Raw genomic sequence first — 15,838 nt, forward strand, 5'->3', positions numbered from 1 at the left:
AAATATGTATAAAAATGTTATATCTCTTTATACATTTGTATACATAATACAATTTTTAATTTATAGATAATGTATAGATAATAATTGAAGATAGTTATTGAATCACCACAAAAAAATGTCAACCACTTTATAGGGTCAGTTACAACAAAAAAAAAATACACGTGTTGACATAGTCTATACTAATAACTAGTGTTCACGGTTCAGTTTATAAAGTTAACTGAACTACAAATGCAAAAGTTCAGTTTCTCTAAAGTGAATTAAAAACTGGTATAATTTAGTTTTTAGTACATGTAGTTTAGTTTTTATGGTATAAAAAACTATAGATAAACTAAAGTTCATTACAATTACATTAACTATGCCCAGCCTTACTTTTAAGTACACTTTTTAGAACCTAAATACTCAAACTTTGATTTTTAGGTTATTCGTTGCATTTCACTACTTTCCTACCTTAATTTAACTATTTTGGAATTGTTAGGATGTTTACATTACTTAAAATTAGTTTACTTTAGGTAAATTGGTAATTTCTCACCTTGTAAGTACATTTTTTTGGGTTCAGCTACTCAAACTTTGAGTTTTAGGTTATTCTTTGCATTTCACTACTTTCCTACCTTGATTTCACTACTTTCCTACCTTGATTTCACTACTTTAGACTAGTAAGGATGTTTAAATTACTTAAAATTAGTCTACTTTAGGTAAATTGGCAATTTCTCACCTTTTAAGTACATTTTTTTTGGGTTCCAACAACTCAAACTTTGATTTTTAACCAATTATTTGCTTTTGACTAGTTTCCTATGTTCATTTCACTACTTTAGACTTGTTAGGATGTTTACATTACTTAAAATAAGTCCACTTTATGTCAAATTGCAATTTTTCACCTTTTAAGTACATTTTTTAGAACCTAAATACTCAAACTTTGAGTTTTAGGTTATTCTTTGCGTTTTAGTACTTTCCTACCTTGATTTCACTACTTTAGACTTGTTAGAATGTTTACATTACTTAAAATTAGTCCACTTTAGGTCAATTGGCAATTTCATACCTTTTAAGTACACTTTTTAGAACCTAAATACTCAAACTTTGAGTTTTAGGTTATTCATTGCATTTCACTACTTTTCTACCTTAATTTAACTATTTTAGACCGTTTAGGATGTTTACATTACTTCAAATTACTCTACTTTAGGTAAATTGGCAATTTCTCACCTTTTAAGTACACTTTTTTGGGTTCCAACTACTCAAACTTTGATTTTTAACCAATTATTTTCTTTTGACTAGTTTCCTATGTTCATTTTACTTCTTTAGACTTGTTAGGATGTTTACATTACTTAAAATTAGTCCACTTTATGTCAAATTGCAATTTCTCACCTTTAAGTACACTTTTTAGAACCTAAATTCTCAAACTTTGAGTTTTAGGTTATTCTTTGCATTTCACTACTTTACTACCTTGATTTCACTACTTTAGACTTGTTAAAATGTTAACATTACTTAAAATTAGTCCACTTTAGGTCAATTGGCAATTTCTCACCTTTTAATTACACTTTTTAGAACCTAAATACTCAAACTTTGAATTTTAGGTTATATGTTACATTTTACTACTCTCCTACCTTCATTTCACTATTTTAGACTTGTTAGGATGTTTACATTACTTTAAATTAGTCTACTTTAGGTAAATTGGCAATTTCACACCTTTAAGTACACTTTTTTGGGTTCCACTACTCAAACTTTGAGTTTTAGGTTATTCTTTGATATTAAATGCACCCTTTTTGATTTAGAAACTTGCTTTAACTTATGTTTTTGCTTTAGTTTTGTGAATAAGAGAGTTGAGATTATACTTGATGATTTTATCATTAAATTCCCTTGATTTTGTAGGCTATTGGAATGATTTGAAGGAAGAGTTAAAGTACCAAATAGTTGGAATGCAGAAAAGTCAATCAGAGTGCAGAAAAGTTAGTCAAAGTGCAGAATAGTCAACCAGAATGCAGTCTGCAAGGCTTGGGCGCCCTGTTTGGAGGCTTGAGCACCAGAAATTGACGTCCACCGCCCGGGCGTCCTAAATGGGGCGCCCGAGCGTCGTGCGTCGTGGATTAGGTCCAGTTTTTGCTATGTTTCTACTCTTTTCCAACTTTATTTAAAAGACCCAAGCGCTCTAGGTTTTGTATCTCTGGCTGGAGCAACACAACAACACACTCTTCTACTCTCTAAAGGCGGATCTGAAGGCGAGAGCTTCCTCTTCTACTCTTAGGGTTTCACTATCTCATGCTTTTCCATTTTCATCTAGTTTCTCCATGTCTATGGGAAACTAAACTCTATTTGTTGTTGGGGGATGATGTAACCTTGTGAACTCTCATGTATATGAATTGATTCTTAATTTATATGCTTTTTCATTAATAGTTAGGGAATTCATCTATCTCAATGCTTGCTCTATTTAACTCATTTAGTAGCATTATTTATGAATTGCATAAGTGTTGGGAGGTTCCTTAAAATTCAGGTTCTTGTTGAATTCTCCCAAGGGTAATATTTCTCAGGGATGAGGGTATGAGTACTTGGTCGTCTTAAGCTCTTGATCTTCAGACTTAATTTTCTAAGAACGCTAGGAATTGCACGAACTAGGAATTAAGGCAGGCTTATTGCGCCGAGGGATCGGGTTCTAAGTAATTTAGTGAGTGACGTTAACATTAATGTAAAAATAAGAATTCTTATATACATGAGAGTAAACTTGGTGAAATCAAACCCTAACAACATATTCATCTCATATTAAACAAAATCGTTCATCTCTGTGTTAATCTACTATTGATTAATTTGCATTCATATTTAATTTTATGTCTTTGCATTTGAAACCAACAATCTCATTTTATTTAAGTCTTAATTAATCGAGTTATCACACAACTGTTTAGTGTCGAGAGTCCTTTGGGATACAATACTTGGTCTTACCATTTTATATTACTTGTACGATTTGGTCCACTTGCCAATCATCTACAAGTTTTTGGCGCCGTTGCTGGGGATCAAAAATATTGTTAACAACTACTTTCCTACCTTGATTTCACTACTTCAGACTTGTTAGGATGTTTAAATTACTTAAAATTAGTCTACTTTAGGTAAATTGGCAATTTCTCACCTTTTAAGTACACTTTTTTGGGTTCCAACTACTCAAACTTTGAGTTTTAACCAATTATTTGCTTTTGACTAGTTTCCTTGGTTCATTTCACTACTTTAAACTTGTTAGGATGTTTACATTACTTAAAACTAGTCCACTTTATGTCAATTGGCAATTTCTCACCATTTAAGTACACTTTTTAGAACCTAAATAGTCAAACTTTGTGTTTTAGGTTATTCTTTGCATTTCAGTACTTTCCTACCTTGATTTCACTACTTTAGACTTGTTAGGATGTTTACATTACTTAAAATTAGTACACTTTAGGTCAATTGGAAATTTCTCACCTTTTAAGTACATTTTTTAGAACCAAAATACTCAAACTTTGAGTTTTAGGTTATTCTTTGCGTTTCACTACTTGCCAACCTTGATTTCACTATTTTAGACTTGTTAAGATGTTTACATTACTTCCAATTAATCTAATTTAGGTAAATTGGCAATTTCTCACCTTTTGAGTACTCTTTTTTGGGTTCACACTACTCAAACTTTGAGTTTTAACCAATTATTTTGTTTTGACTAGTTTCCTACGTTAATTTCACTACATTAGACTTGTTATGATGTTAACATTACTTAAATTTTGTGTACATTATGTGAATTGACAATTTCACACCTTATTAGGTCATTTTTTAAGTTCTAAATACTCAAACTTTTCACTTCTTTCCTACCTTTATTTTTCTACTTTAGACTTGTTAGGATGCTTACATTACTTAAAATTAGTCTACTTTAGGTCAATTTCAAATTTCTAACTTTTTATGTACAATTTTTAAGATTTTAAGTAGTGTCATTTTGAGTTTTAGGTAGTTGAACCATTTAGACTTGTTTCCTAGCTTCATTTAAGTCCATTAAACTTGTTAGGTTATGAAGACCAATATTTTTAGCCTACTTTAGGTCAATTTCGAATTTAGGTACTTTTTACTATACACTTTTTAAGGTTTTAAGTAGTGTTATTTTGAGTTTTAGGTACTTGAACCTTTTAGAGTTGTGTGTTAGTTTCATTTAAGAAGTTTAAACTTACTAGGATAGGAAGACTACATACTCTTAGCCTACTTTATGTCAATTTCGAATTTGTAACCTTTTTACTACACTTTTTAAGGTTTGAAGTAATGTGATTTTGAATTTTAGGTACTTGAACCATTTAAAGTTGTTTCTTAGCTTCATTTAACAAGTTTAAACTTGTTAGGATATGAAGACTACATATTCTTAGCCTAGTTTAGCCTAGTTTACGTCAATTTCGAATTTAGGTTAGTTTTTACCTTTCTTTTACTAGTTAGTTCCTAGTTTTAGGTCTTAGGTTTGTTCTGGAAATAGAAAATCAAAGCTACAAACAATATTGTATTGAAAGACCTTCTTCTAATACTATTTCCTAAGTTGTACCACCAATATAGCAGGAGTCCAGAAGAGAAAGAAAGAGTAAAGCAAGCAGAGATACTAAAGCATCAACCTCTAAATTTGTTATTTCAAATTCTCTTTTGTAAGATTGTTGGGCCATTATTTGTGGTGAGATCAAGTAAATAATACATATATCATATGATTTCATCACACTGTAGATACTACATACATCACATCATAATATACTTTGGTTTCCTGGATGATTTCTAGTCTTTTATAACCATTGGTAAATAAATTGCTTGAGTGTATCCAAAGCTGCTTAATGTTCGCTTGGAGAGTTTTTTTATAACTACAAGCAGATGGCTCTCACTGAAAGTTATATACAAGGCTTATAATATAATTAGATAGAATTAACAATTAGCAATTTATATGGTTTTGTTTGTCTTAACGTGCTGATTCTCTTGATAAATGAAGGCTGAAGCTTCTGTATTGTCTTCGCGAGTTGCATTTTGGATCATCAACGTTTGCTTCTAAATGTTGACAACAGTGCTTTAAAGCAAAGAATCACCGCGCTTGCCCAAGACAAGATCTTCAAAGATGGTACTTGCTTTACATCTTATCTTCTATTATTAAACTATATCATCATCTGCATAAATCTTCTTTAGAAAACCAATTGTTGAATTAATTACTTATCGATTTTGTTAATGTTGAAACGGTTGAGAGCTGAATGTTAATAAACTTCTTTAGGAAACTTGCAGGCAACTGTGAGTATTCATATTAGAAAAAAAACCATCATCACAGAAAAATCAAACTGTACAGTGACATCAGAACTCCTATCCAAACATAACCATATCTTTAACCATATCTATAGGTAGCAGGAAAACAAAAAGCAATTAAGGACCAAGTGCCACAACTAAAATTCACATGAACAGAACACTAATCCTTACTACAATCCCTCAACGCAACAAAGCAGCAGCAACACCCTCCCTACTCCACGGCAGTCGCAATAAATGCCCCAATCACCATTCACCAACACCCTTTCAGGAGAACTACTCAACAAAAACTCCAATTGTGCCGAAAATCAATCAACAAGCTGCCTTAATTCCAAACCCGTCCTCACACCGTCAACAACACACGTTGTACCGCCTCACTACCACGACTGAATGAAGGAAGACAATGCGGGAAGAAACACGAACACACTTACGCCTAAGAACACCCGCGATAGTGAGACAATGCGTTTGAGGAAAGGATTGGCAAGGGAGAGGCTTCGCAAGGAGAATGGGCGAAATAGGGCTTTTGATCGACGAACTCAAAATGGGAGAGGGAAATAAAAAATTTTGGGTTTAATTCATCCAGATACTTACCGACGGCCTAGGACAGTCGATATTTAAAATCACCACTTCATTACCCACGGCCTAGGGATCGTCGGTAAAGGGTCACTGGTAATTTCCCCCCTTTTTTAAGTGATTTTTCCATTAGCGTTTTCAATTTTATTTATAAATAAATTTGTGATATATGTATAGAGAGAGGTCCTTTTCTTTATTTTGTTTTGTAATAACTAATAGAGTTAATTATATAACTTTTCCTAAAGTTTATGAGAGTTAAAGAAAAACATGCAGGTGCTTTATAAAACTCTTACAATACTATCCACTTTAGTATAAATTAGAAAGTAATAATTGAAGGAGGAGGAGAGGTTGTGGATTTAATTTTCATTACTAATAATTTAGAGATACACAGGGTTTGAAAAAAAAAGAGTATTAATGGCTTGGTGAATTAACTTACCGAAGGATATATGACCATCGGTAATCCCTTTTTTAAGCATTTTGATGTTTAAAGTTTGTCTTACTTCAAATTACTTTTATTTCTTTATATGCAGGTTTATTTCATCCGGGGTTGCTTCCCAGGCCATCACATGATCAATTAAGCAACAATATTTGAGTCCATGACCTACTTGGGGAGTAATACCTGTAGATGACAAAAAGCCATTATGGGAGCGTTTTAAGGTGAATAATCAATTAAACTAATTGTCATTCTTAAATGTTTGTTTTGTTTATTGTTACAAATGAAGGTGTAGTGGAAACCTAAACATGAAACTCAAATACAAAGAAATTTTCACATGAAAGCTTCTCATCGACTGTCAGAGATGTTTAGGGATGCCCAAAATGTAGGGGAGCGCCCTTACTGGTTGGGCGAGCACATTTGGAACTCTTTACTCACTCATTGGAATTCAACAGAATTTCGCAATAAGTGTGCTACAGCCCAAAGGAATAGAGCTTCTGAAAAGGGTGTACATACTAGTGGGTCGATCATAGTTCATGAGCATGTCATTCGTATGGTAAACTTTCAATACTTTTATGTTTCTTTCATATATAACTTATGTATTTTCTATTTCATGTACACTTCTAACTCTAAATTATGTTACAGGCACAAGCTCTAGGACGGGCGGTCCATGTTGATGAGGTCTTTGCACAGACTCATGTTCAGAAGGGCACTAATCAATTCGTTGATGAAAGATCTCGGAAGACTCATGTAAGCAAATAAAAAATACTACTAATATTAATTTCTCATTATGTTATTGTATTATTCCCTAACATTGCCTTTAATGTTTGAACAGGAAGAATTTTCTATGAGACTTTCACAGGTTAGATCCGAACATGGGTCAGCTCCTACACCGGATGATGCGAGTAATGAGAACGACGACATCCGTAGGACACAGTGCTAGGTCGATGTCGTTGGTAGGAAGAAAAAGGGACGAGTGTACGGTGTAGGACAACTTGTTGCAAACTATATAGCATCAAGAGGAGGTACTCTAAAGCACCAACCTCTCTTCCACCACTATTGCTGGCGAGACCATCGAGCGCTTGACACATCTACTACAACAACGTGACCAGGAAAATCATGATTTGAGAGAAAATTACAGTGACTACCGAGTTTACAAACTTCAAGTCCTTGATCATGAGAGCGCTGCCTGTTAACGGTTGAAAGTACCATGATTTGTGATATAATTTTGGTATAAATACACCCTTTTCTTCTTAGAAACTTGCTTGGAATCATGTTTTTCTATTAAGTTGTGTGAATAAGAGAGTTGAGGTTGAATTTGATGATTTTATGACTAATTCCCTTTGTTTTGATAGAAAATGAGTTAATTTGGAAAGTAGGGATAAAGTGCTAAGGAGATAGAGCTCAGAAAGGTCCAGAAAAAGCACCAGAAGGAAGGAAGGTCGAGGCTTGGGCGCCCTTTTTTGGGCGCTTGAGCGCCAACAACATGAAGCTTGGGCGTCCTCTGGAAGGCTTAAGCGCAGGAAGTGTCGCTCACTGTCGAGCGCCCCTTTTGAGGCTCTTGAGCGCCGAACGTAGAAGGCTTGGGCGATCTCTAAGAGGCTTGAGCATGGAAGACCACCGCTTGCCGCTAGAGCGCCCTAAGTGGGATGCTTGAGCGTCATTCTCGCGGCTTAGGCTTTGTTTCTGTTCTGCTTCCATTCTATTTAAAGTACCCAGGCGTCCTAGGTTTTGTATCTCTGGCTGGAGCAGTACAACAACACACTCTTCCACTCTCTAAAGGCGGATTTGGATGCAAAAACGTCCTTCCTCTACTTTTAGGGTTTGGTTATCTCAAGCTTTTCCATTATTCATCTAGTTTCTCCATGTCTATGGAGAACTAAACTCTATTTGTTGTTGGGGAATGATGTAACCTTGTGAACTCTCATGTATTTGAATTTATTCTTAATTTCATATGCTTTTTCATTAATTATTAGAGTAATTCATCTGTGCTTATTACATGCTTTGTTTAACTCATTCATCGCATGATTTATAAATTGCATGAGTGCCAGGAGGTTCCTTACAATTCAAGTTCTTGTTGAATTCTCCCATGACTAATATTTCTCAGGGATGAGGGGGTGAGTCTTGGTCGTCTTAAGCTCTTGATCTTCACATTGAATTGCAAGGAATGCTAGAAATTGCATGAACTGGTGGTTAAAGACAGGCTTATTCACCGAGGGATTGGGTTTAGGTGATTTAGTGAGTGACGTTAACATTAATGCATAAAGACACTAGTACACTAAGAGGATATGACACCGGTTAGTTCTAGTTATAGGCACCGGTTCTACAACCGAAGTATATACCAGCGAGGTAAAAAAGAGTAGGTTTTATGTCTCGGTTGTGAACTGGGTTAAAAAAAGATAGGATTTATGCCTCGGTTTTTGAATAACCGAGGCAGTAACGTGTTTTTTTTTTAATTTTTTCCACCAGCCTCTCAGCCTCTGTTCCTGGAACTTTCACGCAGAAACCCAAAAGTTGAACAGTGAACAAGCAGATTCAGAAACCGAAAAATTGAAATAAAAATTGAATCAGGAAATAGGGAACAAGCAGATTGATTGTTCTTGTCATCTTCATCACAGATGAATGTTTTTGAATCAGCAATACATGAACCCCGTTCAAATCCCTAACCCCCAATCCAGTCAAACCCCGTTCAAATCCCTAACCCCCAAATCCAGTCAAAACCCCATTGAAATCCCTAACCCCCAAATCGGATGACCAACAACTGTAGAGACGCTTTGCCGTGACCACCACTGGCACCAGAAGGGGGCTGGACCGGGTGCTAGCCCAGCGGCTCCACCACTGGCACGGGCCGAACTAGGCGGTGGAGTGAGATCTGAGTTCGCGTCCGGTGGTGGAGTGACATCTGAGATCGCGTCACGGGTTGGGGTTGCAGGGTGGGATGCAGCCATGGCTTTGGGCAGCGAAAACGGAGCAGCGGCGTTGAAGGAGAGGTGGCGACGACGGAGCAACGGAGTGGTGGCGACGAAGAGGCGGAACGACGGAGTGGTGGCTTTGAGATTTGAGCGAGAGAGAAAAGAGAAGAACAGGAACTGTGAGAAGGAGATCTGAGCGTTTAGGAAAAAGAGGAAGAGTGAGAAGGGTACCGTGAAAGCAAAGCAACGAAGTGACGACGACAGAGCAACGAACCGGCGGGGCGGCGGAGCGACGGAGAGGCGGAGTATCGGAGTGGTGGCTTTGAGATTTGAGCGAGAGAGAAGAGAGAAGAAGAGGAACTGGGAAGGAGATCTGAGTGAGAGAAAAGAAGAGGAATTGAAATAGCGTGTTTAGGCACCGGTTATGCGTCGAGTCGAGGCGATATCCCCTTCATGACAATTTTATGCCTCGGGTAGCTTAGACAACCGAGGTAATAGCACTTTTAGGCACCGGTTTTCCATTAACCGAAACATATAAGTTTCCATTAATTACCAAAACGCCACCGCGTTTGAATATGCTTCGGTTTTTCTAAAACCGAAGCGTATTGGGCGCCTTTAAAAGTTGTTTTTTTACTAGTGAGAAGAATCCTTACATACATGAGAGGGAACTTAGTGAAATCTAACCCCAACAACATACTCATCTCATTATAAACAACGTCTGTTCATCTTTGTGTTACTCTACTAAGGATCAAACTGCAGTCATATTTAATTTTTTGTCTTTACATCTTAAATCAATGATCTCATTTTATTTAAGTATTAATTAATCAAGTCATCACACAATTTTTTAGTGTCGAGAGTCTTCTGGGATACGATACTTGGTCTTACCATTTTATATTACTTGTGCGATTCGGTACACTTGTCGATCCATCAACACTGCCTGATGCTTCAGACATTCATTCCACTGTCCCTCTGACCCAGCCACCACCCTCCCCGTCACCCGTTGTCCCTCAGCAGCCCACATCTGTTTAGCCCACACCAGTCCAGCCATCTATAGAGCAGCAAGATGATGAAGATCATTCTGATGATGACTATCTAGATGATATTATTTTATGTTTCATGTTTCATTTATAAATAGAAGTTCTTAAATTTGAACATTACAAATGATGTTATAAAGTTGTTTTTGTCATTTATGATTGGATGATTTTAGGATGCATATTATGGAGCTCTGTCTGTGGTTTGAAAATATTATGCAGGTCTGTTTATGCTGTGAATATTTTATGCAGGTTTGTTTAGTTGGATAAGAAATACAAATATAATTTAGTTTAGCCTGGATCATACTGAAGGATTTATCGAAGGCTTTTTTCCTTTGGTAATTACCGAAGACTTCCGTCCTTCGGTAATTACCGAATGGTTGCGCCCTTCGGTAACTACCGAAGGCTTCCGCTCTTCAATAATTACCGAAAGACTGTCGGTAAATATTTATACCGACGGTAATCTGGCCCTCGATAAGCTGTCGGTAAAATATCGATAGTAATATTACTTATACAGTTATATATATATATATATATATATATATATATATATATATATATATATATATATATATATATATATATTCGTTTATACAACATAGTAATAACATATCATTATATAAACAACACATACAATCATAAGTTATTAATAAATTTTCAACATGAAAACATATATTTAAAGAGGAGGATAATAATTAGTAATCCATAAAAAATTTAATTTCAATCAAACAAGAATATACAAAAGCCAACGCTATCCATAACTCAACAAATAAAATATGAATTAGTATATAAAACTTATATTGAATATATTCCATTAGATACTAAAATCTGATTCGAATCAAGACTTATATTTACTTGTAAACCCAAAAGTAATGAATCAACATACGTTATGGTGTGCCAAAACTCCCATTTCAAATTTTTACTATTTAATATCTTAATTCATGTGACTTAGAATATTAGTAAAGTAATAAGATATCTCTTATAGAATTATTGGTTTTACTTAATACATAACTCAACTAATTAATCACAATCATCCCATATGTGACTCCAAATTTATAGAATTCTTATAATTTTTTACAACATTTTCATACAACGTAATTCATTTAAACAAAGAAACACATTAATAATATTAAGTTCAATCCATTAAGAGAGAAAAGAGTGAAAAAATTATCACAAGTAATAGTTGCCTCGCTTAAACGTACATCAAGTCCATGAATTATCTACTATGGTTCATCACAACCAAAGGACATATCATTATTAAAGCCCTAAAGGAAGATTGGACACACAAAGAGTTTGACCAAATACAACTCAACTATCAGTCTAAGTACACTTTAATTTGTGCATCGTCTAAAAATGAATAAAAAAGGATATTAATAAATTTCTAGAATACCTAAAATTTCAAATTAATTTGACACTTATCATGCACTAACTTATTACATTTATAAATAAAATAACCATTTTTAGCTTTAAGTAACAAAATGAGGTATAAAGAATTATAATTTTGTGAATTTGATCATATTTTGATGTTTTACCGGTATTGAGCCCCAAGAGAAAACTTGAAACGCTAAATAAAAGGCCTAAAGTTGCTAAAGAAACCCTATAAACACAAAAAAAAAAATAGTATTTATTGACAACTGGTATTCATCGATAATAGTAAAAATTCGTTGGTTATGGTTGTTTTTTCGCATATCATCAACCGTCAAAAATTCGTGGAAAATTTTGTTGTCAAAAATATTTACTAACAAATATTAATTGTAGATAAATACAAACAGATTTACCGAGACATACATTTATCAATTATTACCAAATATCGATAATGAATATTTATCATTGGATAACAAATTAAATTGTAGTGGACTAAATTTCCTATCTTATCAAAAGAAATCCTAGACAAAAAATAAACTAGACAGAAAACCAACCAGACATAAAACCAACCAGGAACATAACATATAATCAAATTGATGACATTAATATGCTCGCAAACATGTTTATAATATAATTAATACAAAACATAGAAGTTTCTAAAGTAAAAAAATAAATATTTAATAATTAAAAACAATTAATTTTAATTCAAAATAAATTTAATTAAAATTTGTGTAATTATAAACACCTAATATTTCATACAAAAAGAGTATCAAAATATATCTTCAAATTATAAAAAAAATATAAAACAAATAAAACATTAAATAATTGAAAAAAAAAATAATCAATTTAATTAATTTATTAATATATTATTACAAATAAAAAACTATAGATTCTATAAAATTAAAACAATTAAAAATAATTATTAAATATTTAGAAACTAAATCATTTCATTCAAAATAAATAAAATTAATTCAAATATTTATATAAATAATTAATTAAAATGTAAAAATTTAATTGAAATAAAAATGTAAAAACTATATAACAAACAAATACATAAAATAATTAAAAAAATAAAACTTAATCAAAATATCAAATAATTAAATATTATTAACCATAAAAAAAACTAACATAACAGAAAATATAAAATTTATAAAACTGCACATTTAATGGCAAGGTTTTCGAAGCATTAAATAAATTATTTTACTCAAATAAAGAAAATTAATTCAAATATTTATATAAACAATTAATTAATTAAAATATAACAATTTAATTAAAACAAAAATGAAAAAACTATAAAACAAAAAAAATACATATAATACTTAAAAAACAACAAAAACTTAATCAAAATATACATAATTAATTTATTAAAAAATATATATCTATAAAAAATAATTAAATATTGTTAACCATAAAAATAATTAGCCTAACAGAAATATTTAAAGTTTATAAAATAGAATATTTAATGACAAAAATATAACAAGAATTCGTTTCTAAATATTAAATATTAAATATAAACATTATATCATTAAAAAAAAAGTGCAAATCGGTTATGAAAACGCGATGAGTTTGAATCAGACGTCGATAACCCATTCATTAGTTTGCGGAACTTAATAGTAACACTTCATTGGTTCAAGGAAAAATCCAATTTTAAAGATTGAAAAATATTAGTTTTGAAAAACTATTAAAAGAGTTTCTCATTCCTAATTTGAATGCTTCGTAAAAGAATATGTAAAATACAAAATTATGAATAAAAACCTGCCCTTACTCATTTACGAAAGCAAGGTTAAAACAAAGGATATCTATTTTTATATAAAAACATTACACATTCATGTTTAAGTTTAATTTACAAAGAGAAATAAATGGTCAAGAGAGAAGTAGATGACATCTGTTTACTACCTTCATTCAAGCACAACATATTAAGAAATTTCATGTATAAACATTCAAACAAAGCTCTATAACCTAATGTGATTCCATGTCCTAATTCAGGTCACTGGAACAAATCACGCTAACAAGAATTTTCATCAAAAAGTCTTGAAACGTCAAGAGCTTATATAATATTGGTGAAGCACAACATTGAAATCAACTCATCAAGACAACTTCAAATAGTATCTAAATTCAACCAGGTAACAAGTGATATTCACATAGACAGTGATAACTAGTGAGAATAAAAAACATGTCTATAACAACATAAACTACGTTAATATTGTCTGAATGTAAGATTGAGTCGACCACGAGAAAGCCCAGAATCTCTGAGCAATTCCTTTGGAGCTGAATTTGGAAAAATTAATGGCACACCATGGAAAACATGTCGAGATTCACCACCAAATATCAGCACATCTCCAGATTCTAGCATTACCCTCTTTGCCTCATCTGTGTTCCTCTTATCCCCATAAAGAAAATCTGCAGAATCACCAATAGAGAAGGATACAACAGGCAACCCCTTTTGAAGACTTTCTCTGCTTTCATCACGATCCTGCATCAAGTAGTTTCAAGTGAGATGCTTGAGAGAGTTTTTTCGTTTTACATAATATAAAAAGACTAACATAGACAATGTATGAGATATATTTCACACAAAAGCCTGAGTTTGGTAAATGAGAGTCATGAGCCACAAAATAAAGTATTATTCATTTATACCAAAAGTATAAGTTACAACACAAAAATAGAACAATCAGAAAATACAGACTACAACAATTACTATAGCCGTATATTTTCTCGAGTTCTTATAATGAAATTGCAAAGTTTAGGAAGTGTAGGAGCTAACCTGATGAAGACCAAGCTTTCCATTTTCTGTGTAAAAATTGACAATGCAAATATCAGGAGTCATAGAAGGAAGAACATCCTCCACATTACATGCTCCATATTCATTTTCAGTGAGAGACTGAGCTTCTTGGATTGCTCTTGCAACTAGTTTACTGAAGTGATTGGGAATGCTAGGTGGGGTGCTACCATCAAATACTCGTTTATTTCCATATTTATAGGTCTGAGGATCCCAATCCATACCAAGACACATCATCTTCAATCGAAGTTTTGCTCCATTTTCATATCCTGGTTGGTAGAATCCTCCAAGACCAACACCAAGTTCGCGACAAACTTTCACTATTTCCACCTAAAAGTATCAGAATAAATTTTCAGGTGATGCAATAAAGTTATAAGAAATTAAAAAAGAGTAGCAAGTGAAAATGAAGTACCTGTTCATCATGGCTAATGAAATTTTTCAAGAGAACCATCCCAGGTCTCAAAATCGACCCTTTTGTCCATTCCTTCTGAATCTCACTTCTACTTTCCTTGTTTTCTCCATGCAAACTAGCTCCTATAAAACCATGATTTCTTTTTCCATAAAAGCAAATGTCATATGGTCTAAACGTTGGCTTGCTAAGTGAAGAATCCAACTTCTGACTACCAACAACAGTATAGTTTGAATTGTTGTTTCTATTATAAAGTTTATTGTTAGAATCAGATTTCTTTCTCCAACTTTGTCTATTTTGAGGCCATTCATCACGGGGAGTTGACATGTTAGCATTTGAAAAATTCTTATCAAATGGTATGTTGATATTTTCAAAATTGGAGCGAGGTACACAACATTTGTTTCCACTAGGCTTAGTCGTATCTAAATCACCTCTTGTTCTCCTGAAATTTCTTGGTTGAAAACTATGAGACATAACCTGTAATTATTCGATCATGGAAATTATAATAAGAATTTTTTTATTTCAATATATTGTTTCTACCACTTCTAATAATCTTACATTATTTAAACATTATTTAAGAATCTAGTCCAAAGATAATTTAAATATTATTATTATGCATCATGATTTTGTACTTAAAAAACACTCCAAATAATGGAAACAGATAAAAATATTTAAAATGTGTTTGGTCTCGACTCTTAAACTATATGAGTTTGGTAGGAACACATGTTTTTTCTCTAAAATATAGTTATATTTAATTGGGTTAAATATGTTTTTGGTCCCTTAACTTTTAATGAAAATTGGAATTAGTCCCTCTTCAAAACTTTGGTCTAATTTAGTCCCCAACTTTAAAAATGTGTGAATTTAGTCCTTTTAACCAAATTTTGTTAACTTTATTTGATGTTTCAAGTGCGTTTCATGATAACATTTGAGTTGTTTATACCATTTGACACATTTTTGCTTTAATGTTAACTCAGAAATGCATTTGAAACATCAAATAAAATTAACAAAATTTGGTTAAAAGGATTAAATTCACACATTTCTAAAGTCTGGGGACTAAATTATAGTCCAAAGTTTTGAAGAGGGACTAATTCT

At 32.7% G+C, this 15,838-nt stretch overlaps 1 pseudogene; it reads right to left on the reverse strand.

The window, feature by feature from the left end:
- Positions 1-13,758: 13,758 nt before the first annotated feature.
- LOC148190924 (DNA N(6)-methyladenine demethylase ALKBH1C pseudogene) lies at positions 13,759-15,220 on the reverse strand (annotated as a pseudogene).
- Positions 15,221-15,838: the final 618 nt, after the last annotated feature.

This window comes from Vigna umbellata, chromosome 11 (assembly GCF_029865625.1).
Source record: "Vigna umbellata cultivar VRB3 chromosome 11, Vumbellata_1.0, whole genome shotgun sequence".
In the NCBI taxonomy this organism is placed as follows: domain Eukaryota; kingdom Viridiplantae; phylum Streptophyta; class Magnoliopsida; order Fabales; family Fabaceae; genus Vigna; species Vigna umbellata.